This window comes from Podarcis bocagei (assembly GCF_964188305.1).
Source record: "Podarcis bocagei genome assembly, chromosome: 12".
Lineage (NCBI taxonomy): Eukaryota > Metazoa > Chordata > Lepidosauria > Squamata > Lacertidae > Podarcis > Podarcis bocagei.
In genome coordinates this window covers 38,907,287-38,919,785 of record NC_138137.1, presented here as the reverse complement: position 1 = coordinate 38,919,785, position 12,499 = coordinate 38,907,287, and positions in this window count along the sequence as shown.

The following is a 12,499-nucleotide window of genomic DNA, read 5'->3' as shown; positions in this document are numbered from 1 at the left end:
TATGTGCAGCTCCCCTGTGTGGTTAACAACAAAACTGCAAGTGGCTGCTTCACAATTAATGCACCACTAAGCTCTGGACTGACTCTGCCAACCCAGGTTGGCCACTAGCCATTGGATCTTCCTGGATGGGAAAGAGTGTGAAGGGTTTCTTGCTCCAGTGGATCCTGGCTTGAGCAACATGGTATTCCAGTGTTCTGGTATCCATGGTTATGTTTTGGTTCTAACTTCTGGCTTGCCTCCTAGTTTGCCCATTGGTCTTGACTTGCTGTTCAGTCCTCCTGACTACTGAGTGGCTCCACTATGGCTTCTAGTTCTTGGCTTCTGGCTCATCCCAGACTGTTGCCCACAGCCTTGTCCTACCATATTACCAGGCGTAGCTGCAAGAGCACAGAAGCAGGCAATGCATTAAAGCCAGAGCCTCCTCTGTCCTTAAGACATCTTCTTAGGAATTGACTGATGGCAATCCCACTAAGGGTAAACATCAACTCTTCTTCTGCTAACTCCTCATGTTTTCCCCCAAGCTGCCCTTGTCCAGTGACCCATCTCTGTCGTATGGAGATGTCATACCCTCCAACATTTCTGTGATGAAAATAGGGACGTCCTATTCCAGAATAATATATATTTTTAATGATTTATACCCCACCCATCTGGCTGGGTAATGTAATGACAGAATATTATGAAATATGGAAAGGATTTGCTGCGACAATTAATAACCAGGATACAAAAAAAGGGAGGAGGAGCAGGTCAAAGAAAGAAGGTAATGACAGTTGAGGATTTGAGAATGATGGATTTGTTTTTGTGTGTTTGTGGTGTATTTTTGTTTTTTGAACTTGTATTGTTTGATGTGGTTTGTTTTTTCTTGTTTTTCCTTTTTCTTTTTCTGCTTTGTTTTCTTTTGTAATTCTAAAAAAAATTTCAATAAATATCATATTTAAAAAGAAAAAGGAAAAGGAAACAAACTTGCAAGACGTTTTCGTCTTGCGAAGCAAGCCCATAGGGAAATTCGTCTTGCGAAGCAGCTCAAAAACCGCAAAACCCTTTCGTCTAGTGAGTTTTTCGTCTTGCGAGGCATTCGTCTTGCGGGGCAACACTGTATCTTCTAAAGGTTGTATAGTCACTTATCTCCTTGGCTCGGGGGTCACATAACTCCATGCCCTCCAACATTTCTCCAGTCAAAATAGGGACATCATAAGGAAAAGCAGGGCATTTCAGAATCAAATCAGAAACTGGGACAGCTTCTGTAAATCTTGGGCTGTCCCTGGAAAATAGGGACACTTGGAGGGTCTGGGATATGTGATGATGAGAGATCTATGGTGGGTTGAGGCCTTTAAGCAAACAGTTCTCATCCAGGCAGCGTGGTTTGAGCCAGTGCTGGGGCAATCAATACTACTACTGCTATTATTATTATTATTATTATTATTATTATTATTATTATTATTATTCCGCCCATCTGACTGGGTTGCCCCAGCCACTCTGGGCAGCTTCCAACAAATTTAAACATCAAACACAGTAAAACATCAGACATAAAAAACATGTCTTTACTGTGTTGCCTTCAGGTGTCTTCTAAAAGTCAGTTCTTTTAGCGCTGTTCAGTCAGTTCCCAGCGTCTGGGCTGGATGATGGAGGTGGAGATGCTCCTTCAGGTATACAGGGCCCATGGGCACAGCCAGGAGGGTGCAGTGGGGAAGCTGCCCCCTCTAAATCAAATAAATAAATAAAAATACTTAACCAACTGACCAATTGTGTCACAGATAACTCGGTTCTCTCTCCCCCAACATAAAGCCTGTCCCCCTAAAATAAATCCTGGCCAAAGTCGTCTTGGGCTAAAGTATGATACCCTTCTCTCCCCAGAGGAGGACTAGTTTCCAAGTCGTATGTACTGAAGTTCTCACCCTGGGCCAGCAGGGGGATACTGTAGATAGTTTTCACTCAGGTCCACATATGCAAATAAGGGATTGAAAGTGACGTTCAGTGATTGGATAGTTACAGAAAATGGTTACTGTGGGACTGCAGAAGCTTCAGAAAAAGGGTAATGCACGGCATGAAGACGGTGGACAGAGAAAATCCCCCCCCCCTTTTTCTCATAATACTAGAACTTGTGGAAGCTTAAGGAAAATTTAGGACATATAAAGGAAATAATTTCTCCAGGCAGCACATTATTGAACTATGGAACCTGCTCCCACTGGAGTCAGTGATGGACAGGAGCTTAGATAGTTTTGAAAGAGGGCTGGACAAATTCATGGAGGACAAGGCTATCAATAGCTACTAGCCGTTATGGCTACTGTATTTACTTGAATGTAATGCACACCTCTTTTTTGCCAAATTACGTCATGGAAATTAGGGTGCACATTAGATTTGATGGCGCATTACATTCGAGTAAATATGGTATATTCTATATTCGCTGTCAGAAGTGATATGCCTCTGAATACTAGCTGCTGGGAATTGCGCATGGGCAGAGTGCTGTTGGAAGAGCATGGTAGGAAATTGAGATTTGTTACCATGCTTGCTTTCCTGTTCCATCCTCATTCTTTCCCCCCCTTGACATCATGTTTGTTGGATTGTGAGTCAAAGGGCAGGGACTGCCATAGCTTTTCACATCTGTCCAGCACTTAGGAAATTGCAGGAACTTTATAAATGTTTCTTCATCATCATCATCATCATTCTGTAATGTTTGCTACATAACAGGAGAAAGATGGAAAGGGTGGATCTTTTATTGCTAAAACATCAGCAAGAATAAATAATTTTAAAAGGAGCAATGTAAGATCAAAATGTAGAGTATCTGATCTCCAAAGCAGCATGTTTTTAATATTATGCCTAGATATCTTTGAAGCATTACAATGTTTTTTTTTTAAAAAAACCTTGCTTGACCACAGATTATAGACATTAGTTTAAAAAAGTGAACATTGATGTGGAAGTGTGGTGAACTGAACTTAAGTTTGGAAAAATGAGAAACTGAGGGAAACTAAAATTGACAGATTCATCCATCCGTAATTATCTATAATTGAAATAAGTCTACACTGTTGACCTCCACTGGAAGAAATCAGACAGAGCAACCATTTGTCATTAATTTAACACAAATCTCTCTCTTCCTTTCCACTTATTTCCATTCTGCAGTGTAAAAAAAATATGGTAACAGTGTTCTGCACACACACCCAAAAACCTTCTGAATGAGAGTATTGATACTAGTTTTATTCTAAACTCACGTTTAGAATTGTGAGGGCCAGTCAGGAGTGTGTGTGCGTAGGAGGGCCCTTTGGTTGCCGTGAGTTGATTTTAAATGTCATTTGTTTAACCTCCTCAGAAGGAATAAAAATGTGAGGAGCCAGAATCTGAGTAGAGGGTTGTTTTCCAGTTTATTTGAGAGCTTTTGATAATTGCTTCACATACCAAACACACACACACATACACAAATATCCATTAGCTCCATCCCAAAGCAACAGGTTCAGCCAGGCTATTTCCCTGAAAAAGCCAGATACCATCCTCTCCCATGGTGCAGATGAGGAAGGGCCATTGCTCAGTGACAGAGCATCTTTTGTGCATGTAGAAGGTATCACATTCAATCCTTTGCATCTCCAGAAGGGGCTGGGAGAGACCCCTGTCTGAAATCCTGGAGAGCCACTTCCAGTCAAAGTAGGGGCGGGGGCTATTGGTTTGCTTTGGTTTTGCTCTTGTTTTAATTATGTGGCTTTACTCTGTACAGCGGTACCTCAGTTTAAGAACAGCCCTGTTTAAGAACTATTCAGTTTACAAACTCTGCAAAACCGGAAATAGTGTTTTGGTTTGAAAACTTTACCTCGGTCTAAGAACGGAAGCCGAACAGTGGAAGGGCACCAGCGACGGGAGGCGTCATTAGGGAAAGCGCGCCTCAGTTTAAGAACGGTTTTGGTGTAAGAATAGACTTCCGGAATGGATTAAGTTCATAAACCGAGGTGCCACTATATTTTCATGCTGTGAACCGCCCTGAGAGCTTTGGCTGAATGGCATTAGGCAAATTTAATAATATTAATACAGTAAATAAATGAATAGACAACATTGAGCTAGATGAACAGAGGCATTCCTAAGCTCCCTTGCATCCTTGGCAAGGAGCCCCACCCCCCCAAGTCCTGTGACTCCGAGCCACTCCGAGGTAAAGTGGGGAGGCGTGATTTTTGTTCCCCCTCCCGGCCTGTGTCTTTGGCATGGGCCAACCTGGCCAAGCCCTAGGTACGCCCCGCTAGATGAGTCGAGGGTATATTGTGACTTCCTTTGTTCCTGCATCAGGCTCCCTCTCCTAATCTCTCAGACCCCATCCTTTAGCAACAAGGTTTCACTCCAGATTCTTGGAGTCTGAGACTCAAAAAGTCTGGCAATCCGCATTCTAAAGCCAAAAACCTTTGAATAGCAAGGTTATCACAATAATTTCTTTCCCTCAAGCTGTAGTTCAACCCTCACAGAATTACAGTTCCCAGCAACCCCTAGCAAACCTCAGTGCCCAGAATTATTTGTGGGTAAGAATGTGGGAAGTGGGGACAATGTTTGGTTGAGGAGACTGAATGAAATCTTGGTGGGACTGTGGCACATGAGTGTGGTTTGGGGGAAGTCAATGGCACTCTTGTTACCTGATTCATTGGCAATGAGATCGGCTCTTCTTAATTTTAAAGGAGACGTACTCTGGCAGAGAAACCCATACATTTTGGTCCATTTGTGCTTTTTTTATTAGTAAAGTAAAAAGTCTGTGAAATTCAGACCTTTTATTAGGCCCTTCAGTTTATGCAGTTTGGGGAGGTAATTATTTTAAGAATAATTGCTCAAGATGTTACCTGAGGCAAGTCATATAAATAGAACTACACGCTCAGTGCCATATTGTCCCAATACCACTGGCAGTAGGAAGCTTTAAAATCTCTTGCTTACTTGGAATTCCTGTGGCTTAGCATTCATTATCGGTGCCAGAAGGGAATGAATGGCAAAGGGAGCACAGAAACAAATTTTGTTAAATTGGGGTAAGTATTAAATTTAACCATCTAAAAGTAAACACAATTAACCTGAAATTTTGATCATATCAAAGTTATATCTCTCGCAGACTCTGGAGACTGAGTGCCGGTTAGAGCTGACAATACTCGGCTTCAGTGCTTTTTTCTGGGGGAACGCAGGGGTACGCATACCCCTAAACATTTTGTGAATCTAACGGGAGAAGAAACTAAAAAAATTAAAAATTTTAGTTTCTTCTCTAGCATAGTGAATTGTCAGTTCCTTTGCTACTCCCGATGGCGGCCTCATTTCCTGCCATGGTGTTTCTGTGTCTCAGATGGAAGCGAACGTTTAATGTGTGAAGTAGGAGTTGGAATCTAGCATGGTGATTGGTCAGTTTTGTTGTTACCACCTCCAATGGTGGCTTCATTTCCTTTCCCAGTGATTTTCTTGAGTCAAAATTAGAGTACCCCTAAACCTGTTTTTAAGGGGGGGGAACCCTGCCTGGCTTGATGAACGAATTGTCTGACCTGCTATAAGAAGCTTTTTATGTTATTGTGTATGGCTTTATATTTTTAAAAGATAAAGTACTTTTTAACCATTGCAGTTTGGCACACGTTCTATGCAAATTAACAAAATGTCTTTTTAAAAAGAGTCATGTTGCATTAAACATTTACAAATGTTGTTAGTACATTGTAATGGAAATGTGGAAGACCTTTGTCTTGTGAGGAGTTACTGGTGAAAGTTAACGGTTCCTCTTATGCTCATACCTTCGTTTGGGTGTGTGTGTCTGGGACCCTTTAATTAGCCAGGCTCATTTCTTATTTTGTGTTCAGACACCTACTGATAAAGTGGCTAGTTTCTTATCTATTGCTTAGTCACAGGGAGCTCTTTGCAGAATTCAAGGTCAGCCACCTGTTAAAGGAGCCTGGTGTCATGTAATCTCTAAGAATGTTTGTTTGAAAAATATAAAAGGGATTGGAGACTCACCTCCATGTAGGCTGCATTTTTCTTTGCTCTTTGCTCTGTTTTCTCATCCTGCCTGTAAATGCACACACACACACATTTATCAAGGAACAGCCCTGGTATGCTCTTTGCCTTGTCTGGATCCAAAAAGAACGCCTGATCTTGGCAGAACAAACATAAGCTTTTGTGAACCATAGTCCACTTCAACAGATGCATGGATTCTCAGTTGTCATGCGCACTGATGTAAAGGAAAGGAAAAGGTAAAGGTTGGAGTTACATGGCAATGGAATACAAAAAGTACAGTCTGTGATCAGGGCAGTTGCCATTATTGGGCAGAGTGAGAGGGATGCCTTAGGCAGTGGATACTGGTATGTGTGTGGTGGCAGCAGCCCCCCTGCCATTGCCTCATTGCCTAAGCTATCCTGCCCTACACCGCCTGAACTTGCTTCCCTCAGGTGTCATGGAGGACACCTGATGTGTGCCAACAGCACACATCTATCTTGCAAGGGAAAGGTTTCTAAAGAAGAAGAAGAGGAGGAGGAGGAGTTGTTTGGATTTGATATCCCACTTTATCACTACCCTAAGGAGTCTCAAAGTGGTTAACATTCTCCTTTCCTTCCTTTCCCACAACAAACATTCTGTGAGGTGAGTGGGGCTGAGAGACTTCAGAGAAGTGTGACTGGCCCAAGGTCACCCAGCAGCTGCATGTGGAGGAGCGGGGAAGCGAACCTGGTTCACCAGATTACAATTCCACTGCTCTTAACCACTACACCACACAGGCTGCACAAACAAGGGCACAGTTTCCCCACTCTGGATTTAAAGTTTCTGTGCAGTAAAATTGGAGTCAAAGGAAGGATGGCAGGACTTCCGGCCTCAAGCCACAAATCAACACTACTACATCAGGAAAGTTGTTGTTATAAGCCATATAGTGAAACCACTTAAAGCAGTTGGACACTCCAACTTCCATCTGCCCCAACCAGTTTTTACATGGCTCACTGAAGGGTTCTATTAACTGTTGGAAATCTGCTTTAAATTGCTAAACACATTGGCTGTCTGCTTGTGAAAAGCTGCCCAGCTGCACGCACCACCATATGCAGGATTAGGCTTTCTACACAGTACAGAGAACCGTCACAGATTCAGATCAGAAGCATAGGTCTGCGAGTGGTGGCACTGAAACATGCCTAACTCAGTAAAGGAAAGGATTGCAAGCCTGTGCTGCTGAAGATACTTCAGGTGAGTCCTGTTGTTCTATTTCAGTGTACACCACCCCCACACACAAAGCTCAGCCATGCCATGCCAAGACAGCCTTAAACAATGAGGTGCATTTGGTTGGTAGCTAAGCATGTGCTCTGCTAGATCAGATCTATACAAAAGATTGGTTTTGTGCAGCACATTTACTATTAAAGTTAGAATAATATTCATAGCACATCCAGGCAATCTATGGGAACAGGAAGCGGCATATTCCATGCCTCCCCAAGTTGTACAATTTAAAGAAATGTAGGGTCTTTTTAAAATGACTGCTGGATGCGTTAAAAATTCATCTCTCTACCAGGCAGGAAAGTCTCATTAAAGTGGTGCAAGCCTCAAAACATTAATTTTGCAGGGCTTTTGCAACCTTGCATTGCTGTTTATGGGTCTAAGAAACAGATGTATTTATTGTTTAACTGGGCCAATGTTTGTGTGTGTTTTGCAGATAAGAAATACTATACTTACTATGCTGTGTATTGCTTCTATAATAAGAGGGGTTTAGCATATGTTCATATCTGTGTATGTTTTAACTGAGTTTTTTAAAAAAAGCATTGGTTTTATTTTTAAAGAAGCTGTATTCGGGAAATGGTTAGGGAACATCTGATGCTGAAGAAAATATATTGGTTTCCTTCATCTCCCTTCCATCACTTGGCAATAACTTCAGTTGATTGCATTGTCTGGGGTATTGCAGGCATAGGATTAGATCCCAAGCACACTTACATGGAAATATGTTGTTACTGGGGGGCGCAGCTTCACTGTCATTTAAAGCATGCTCCAGCACCTTGACTCTAAATCTCCATTTTCTCCTGTATATGTGTAATCAGAGATATATGGGGAAGGGTCATAGTTGCATGGCAGAATATCTCATGTTTTGCATGCAGAAGGTCCTAGATTCAGTCCCTGGCATCTCTAATTAGGGATTGGGAATGTCTGTTGCCTGGAATCCTGTAGAGCTGCTGCCCATCTGTGTAGGCAGTACTAAGCTAAATGGATCAATACTCTGACTCAGTATAAGGGAGTTTTCTATGTTCCTATACATGGATTAGGACATGCAGTAAAAAGGTCCCATTAAAATTAATAGGACTTTGCTTCAAATAAATGCTTTCAGAACTGAGATCCAGAAAAGAATAAGTTTGATTTTTCTCTCTGTGTTTGGCTGTTAACAATTATATATTTTAATGGATGATTTAAAAAATTTAACAAGGGCAGCCATGTTTGTAGCTAAGGGGGGGGGGAGTGCCAAAGTTCACAGACAAGTAAATACCTTTATGAGGACTAATCAAAAAAGTTTTTGATTACTTATTTATACAGCAGTGGATTTTATTTTATAATCATCTAAATTGTTACAAAACGTCAGCAGGGAAACCACTTACAATCATCTTCTTCCAAACGATTTTAAATATTACAAAAAGAGCAAATGGGAACTCTGAAAACCTGGAAGTACTAAATGCATAAAGAAAGCAATTGTTTCAAAGTTTTGTAATGTTGTTACAGCATTTTAAAGGCCAGTTAAGGGTGGAATGGCAAGAAGAGCAGACCAATAACATTTTTAAAATAAGCCATATGTGGTCATATGTGTGTGTGTTTTAATGTTTTGAAGTTCCAGTAGGCGAAAGTTTCCAGTGGCACTAGGGAATAAAGTCTACTTCTTAACAATATGTGCTGGAAGGAGAAGGTGGGGGGGGGGGGAGAGAAACAGCAAGTTGTAATGCTTTGTAGTAGGGAATGTGACAAAATGTTAAAAAGTGAGAGTGGGAGTATTAGGGGTGTATGTGATAAAGCAAGAGCTGGTACCCTAAACTTATGGAGGTTGCAATTCCCACCCTACTGACCTGGGAATAAGCCCCACTGAATTCTGCAGAAGTTACTTATGAGTAGACATGGTTAGGGTTGTGCATAATGAATTGATTTGTTAACTTCAGATTTTAAAAAGTGACCTTTTGTTTGAGATAAGTCACATTGAGATAGTCACCAACGCTTCCAATGGCAGTACAATGGGCATAAATCAGAGCTGGGGGCAATCTGCTTGACATTTAAAGCTTCATCAGAAACAAACTATCCACCAAAGGGGCATTGCTGATCTGCATATCTGCAATTATAACAGATGCCTGCAGTCAAGGTTTTGGTCCATAAATACCTATGCGAAAAATGTGACTCCTGCCAGCCCTATCCAGCATGACCATAATTCCTCCTCAACCCCCCCCCCCCTTCTCCCTTCCCCTGCTCTTTCCTCTGTGATAGGCACATGAACTATTGGCAATGTGTGAGGACAAAGGCAATATAATTTAAGACATAGGCAGCTTCATTACCATTATACTTGGAGGATCATTGTGAATTTTGAGCCACCCTTTTGCGGACATGCTAGATTTATTCTGCACTGGCCTTGAAATCCATTGTGGTCAGGTATGCAGAGTGGCCTGGGAGAGCCTTGATTCTGAAGCTATCCACTGCAATAACTGTCTAGAACCGAGACTCTAAGGTCGTGTACACATTACTGGCTTAAAACACAGCCAGGTCATTTCCCGTGTTTCAAGTCACCTTTGCATGCTGTTGTACACACCACAGAGGGGGGCAAGGATGTCATCACACACATCATATTACCTGTTTGGTTTTCCTGCCCCTGCAACACCCTCACCCATATTCCTGAAGCGCAGACCCTCCAAGTGTCCTTATTTTCCAGGGACAGCCCCGGATTTACAGAAGCTATCCCAGTTTCTGATTTGATCACGGAATGTCCCACTTTTCCTTAGGACGTCTCTATTTTTATTGGAGAAATGTTGGAGTATATGGAAGCGGTCATCAGCACATGTGCAATGGCTGTATGAAATGTACACACCTCAGCTTAAACATGAAGTTTTCCTTTTGGATTGAAGCTGGTTTCAGTAGAAACACATCAAACAGCAGATTATTTCTCAATAAACTACTGGATAGCTCTGCACTGCAGGCAATGTTGTATGTGCATGGATTCAAATGCCAGCAGGGAGAGTGTGTTGGAGCCAGAGTAAATGGTAATGTGGACACAGCTTGGGATGGACTAAGGAAAACAGCTGTCAGTGTCTCTCAGACATTCTTTTTTTTAAAAGATATGTCTGAAAATGTAAAATCTGAATTGGACAAAGAGTTCTCAAAAAACACATATATCCTCAACTACAAATTGGTATAAAAGTCCTGAACAGATTTACTTAGAGGTTTAAATCCCTCTGAGTTTTAATGAGATGTGGCTTCACTTAAGTCCATTTAGGATTTCAGACTTCATCTGGGTAATTTCTTCTATCTTCTCCCACCTTCATCCAAAAAAGTGATTAGCCCTATGAGAAACTTCTCCAATCTGCTTTTGGAAGGGTTGTGTGTGTGTGTGTGTGTGTGTGGAATGAAGCACTGATTCCAAGTGCCTCCTCCCCCCCCCCCCGACTCCCACTCCTGCCCCAGGAAACAGAAAATCAGCATGGAGAAGTCTCAACTTCCTAGCCTTGATCATCAATGTGAGCTCAGAAGCATTCTTCAGGGTCTGTGGTTCTCTAGATTGGGGCCAATATGTGGTGTAAAGGGGATCCATACATATGAGAAACAAAGGCATGGCTGTTTCGTTAATGCTGTGCTTAATTTGCATTGACAGCAGCAAATTGGCCTTAGCAACAGAATGCCCACGTGCACAGTAAAATCTATATTTCTCCCACTTATTCATTTATTTTTGTCAAAAAAAAAAAAAAAAAAAAAACAGTCCCTGAACTGGGAAAGATTGAATGTAGTTGGGTTGCCAAACTTTGGTTCATACAAGGACATTGTCACACAGCATTCCTGAGCCAGTTGTGCCAGGGCCCTGTAGATAGGACAGGTAGAGGCAGGTGCTGGCAAGCTGGAGCCTTGAATCTTGAGACTCTATAGCTCTGGAGAGCCTTCTTCACCAAGCAAAAACCCCCATTGAATATGTTTAAAGAAGGATCCCTTTCCCTCTAGTTTCAGCTGCCTTGTGGCCAGGTGGACTGCCTGAATACGACAACCAAATGTTTTCCTGTCACTGCACACGGAATCTCTGATCATGCATCTGCGTTGTGTAGAATATGTGCAGACAATCTCATTGAGTTCTATGCTGCTTATTCTCAAGTCAATGTGAATAAGGTTATATCCGCACGCTACATATCGTGTTACTTTAACTGCCATGGCTTCCCCCAAAGAATCCTGGAAAGTGTAGCTTGTTAAGGGAGGTGACCTCACAGTCCTAGCATCTTCAGCACACTATAGTTCCCATAATTCTCCATGCCTGTTAAGGTGGTAAAAGAGTGCTTCAAATGTATGGTGTGGCTGTAATCTAGGATAGATAGATAGATTACATAGATTACGCGGTATAAGTGGAATAGGATTTAAGCTTCACATCCACCATTAGGCCTTGAAGTTCACTGGGCTGGTCTTGGGCTGGTCACACACTCTCAACCTAATCTACCTCACAGGATTGTTGTGAGGGAATAGAAGAAGAAGCATGTGTGGCTTGGAGGAAAGGGAAGAGGGAGAAAAATGCAATATCATTATTGTCGTAATCATAACGTGGATCCAGAATTGGCCTTCACAGTCACTTACAAACCCACTCACTGTTAAGACCTTGTTCATGGAAGACAATCTTACTTGGCTAGGAGTGACCGCCAAAGAAGAAGAATCATAACCAGCACATTGTGGAAGTGGAGAGCATGGAACATTATGCTGTGTGCCCACTATACTTTTAAAGCACATTCAAAACACACTGTTTCCCTCAAAGAATTCTGGGCCCTGTAGTTTTCTCCTCACAGAGTTACAAGTCCCAGCAACCCTTAACAAACTATAATGCCCAGAATCCTTTGAGGGAATCGGTGTGCTTTGAATGTGCTTTAAAGGTATAGTGTGTACACAGAAAGGGTTCTTTGTAAAATAATAGAAAGCACTACAAGGCACAGATGCAAACCCTGAAAGAAAACCCAAGCAGCCCCTTCTCTTGCCGCCCCTTTGCCTGGCTGTCCCTGGTCTGGCTCCATTGGCACATGCAGGTGGTTTTTCTACACGGTTAATTTACGGCCGAGTCTCTGCCTGATACTTAAGCTGAAATCATTAACATGTGTCCTGGGCATTACCTGAATGGAAAAGCAAGTTCCCAAGTTGTTTTGCTCCGGCAACTGCCCTGTTTCGATTACAAATCCCCCTCCAGGCACAAAGTGAGCTGGACACCTAGGGTGAAGCTAAAGAGTTATTTGTTCCCTAGGTGGACACTAATGAATGGCTGCAGTGCTGCCCTGAACAAGGGGGTCCCCAGTATTAAAAGTTTAATAGAAAGCCTTTGGAAGCCAGAGGCTGAGAGGGAAAGAAGGGGCGG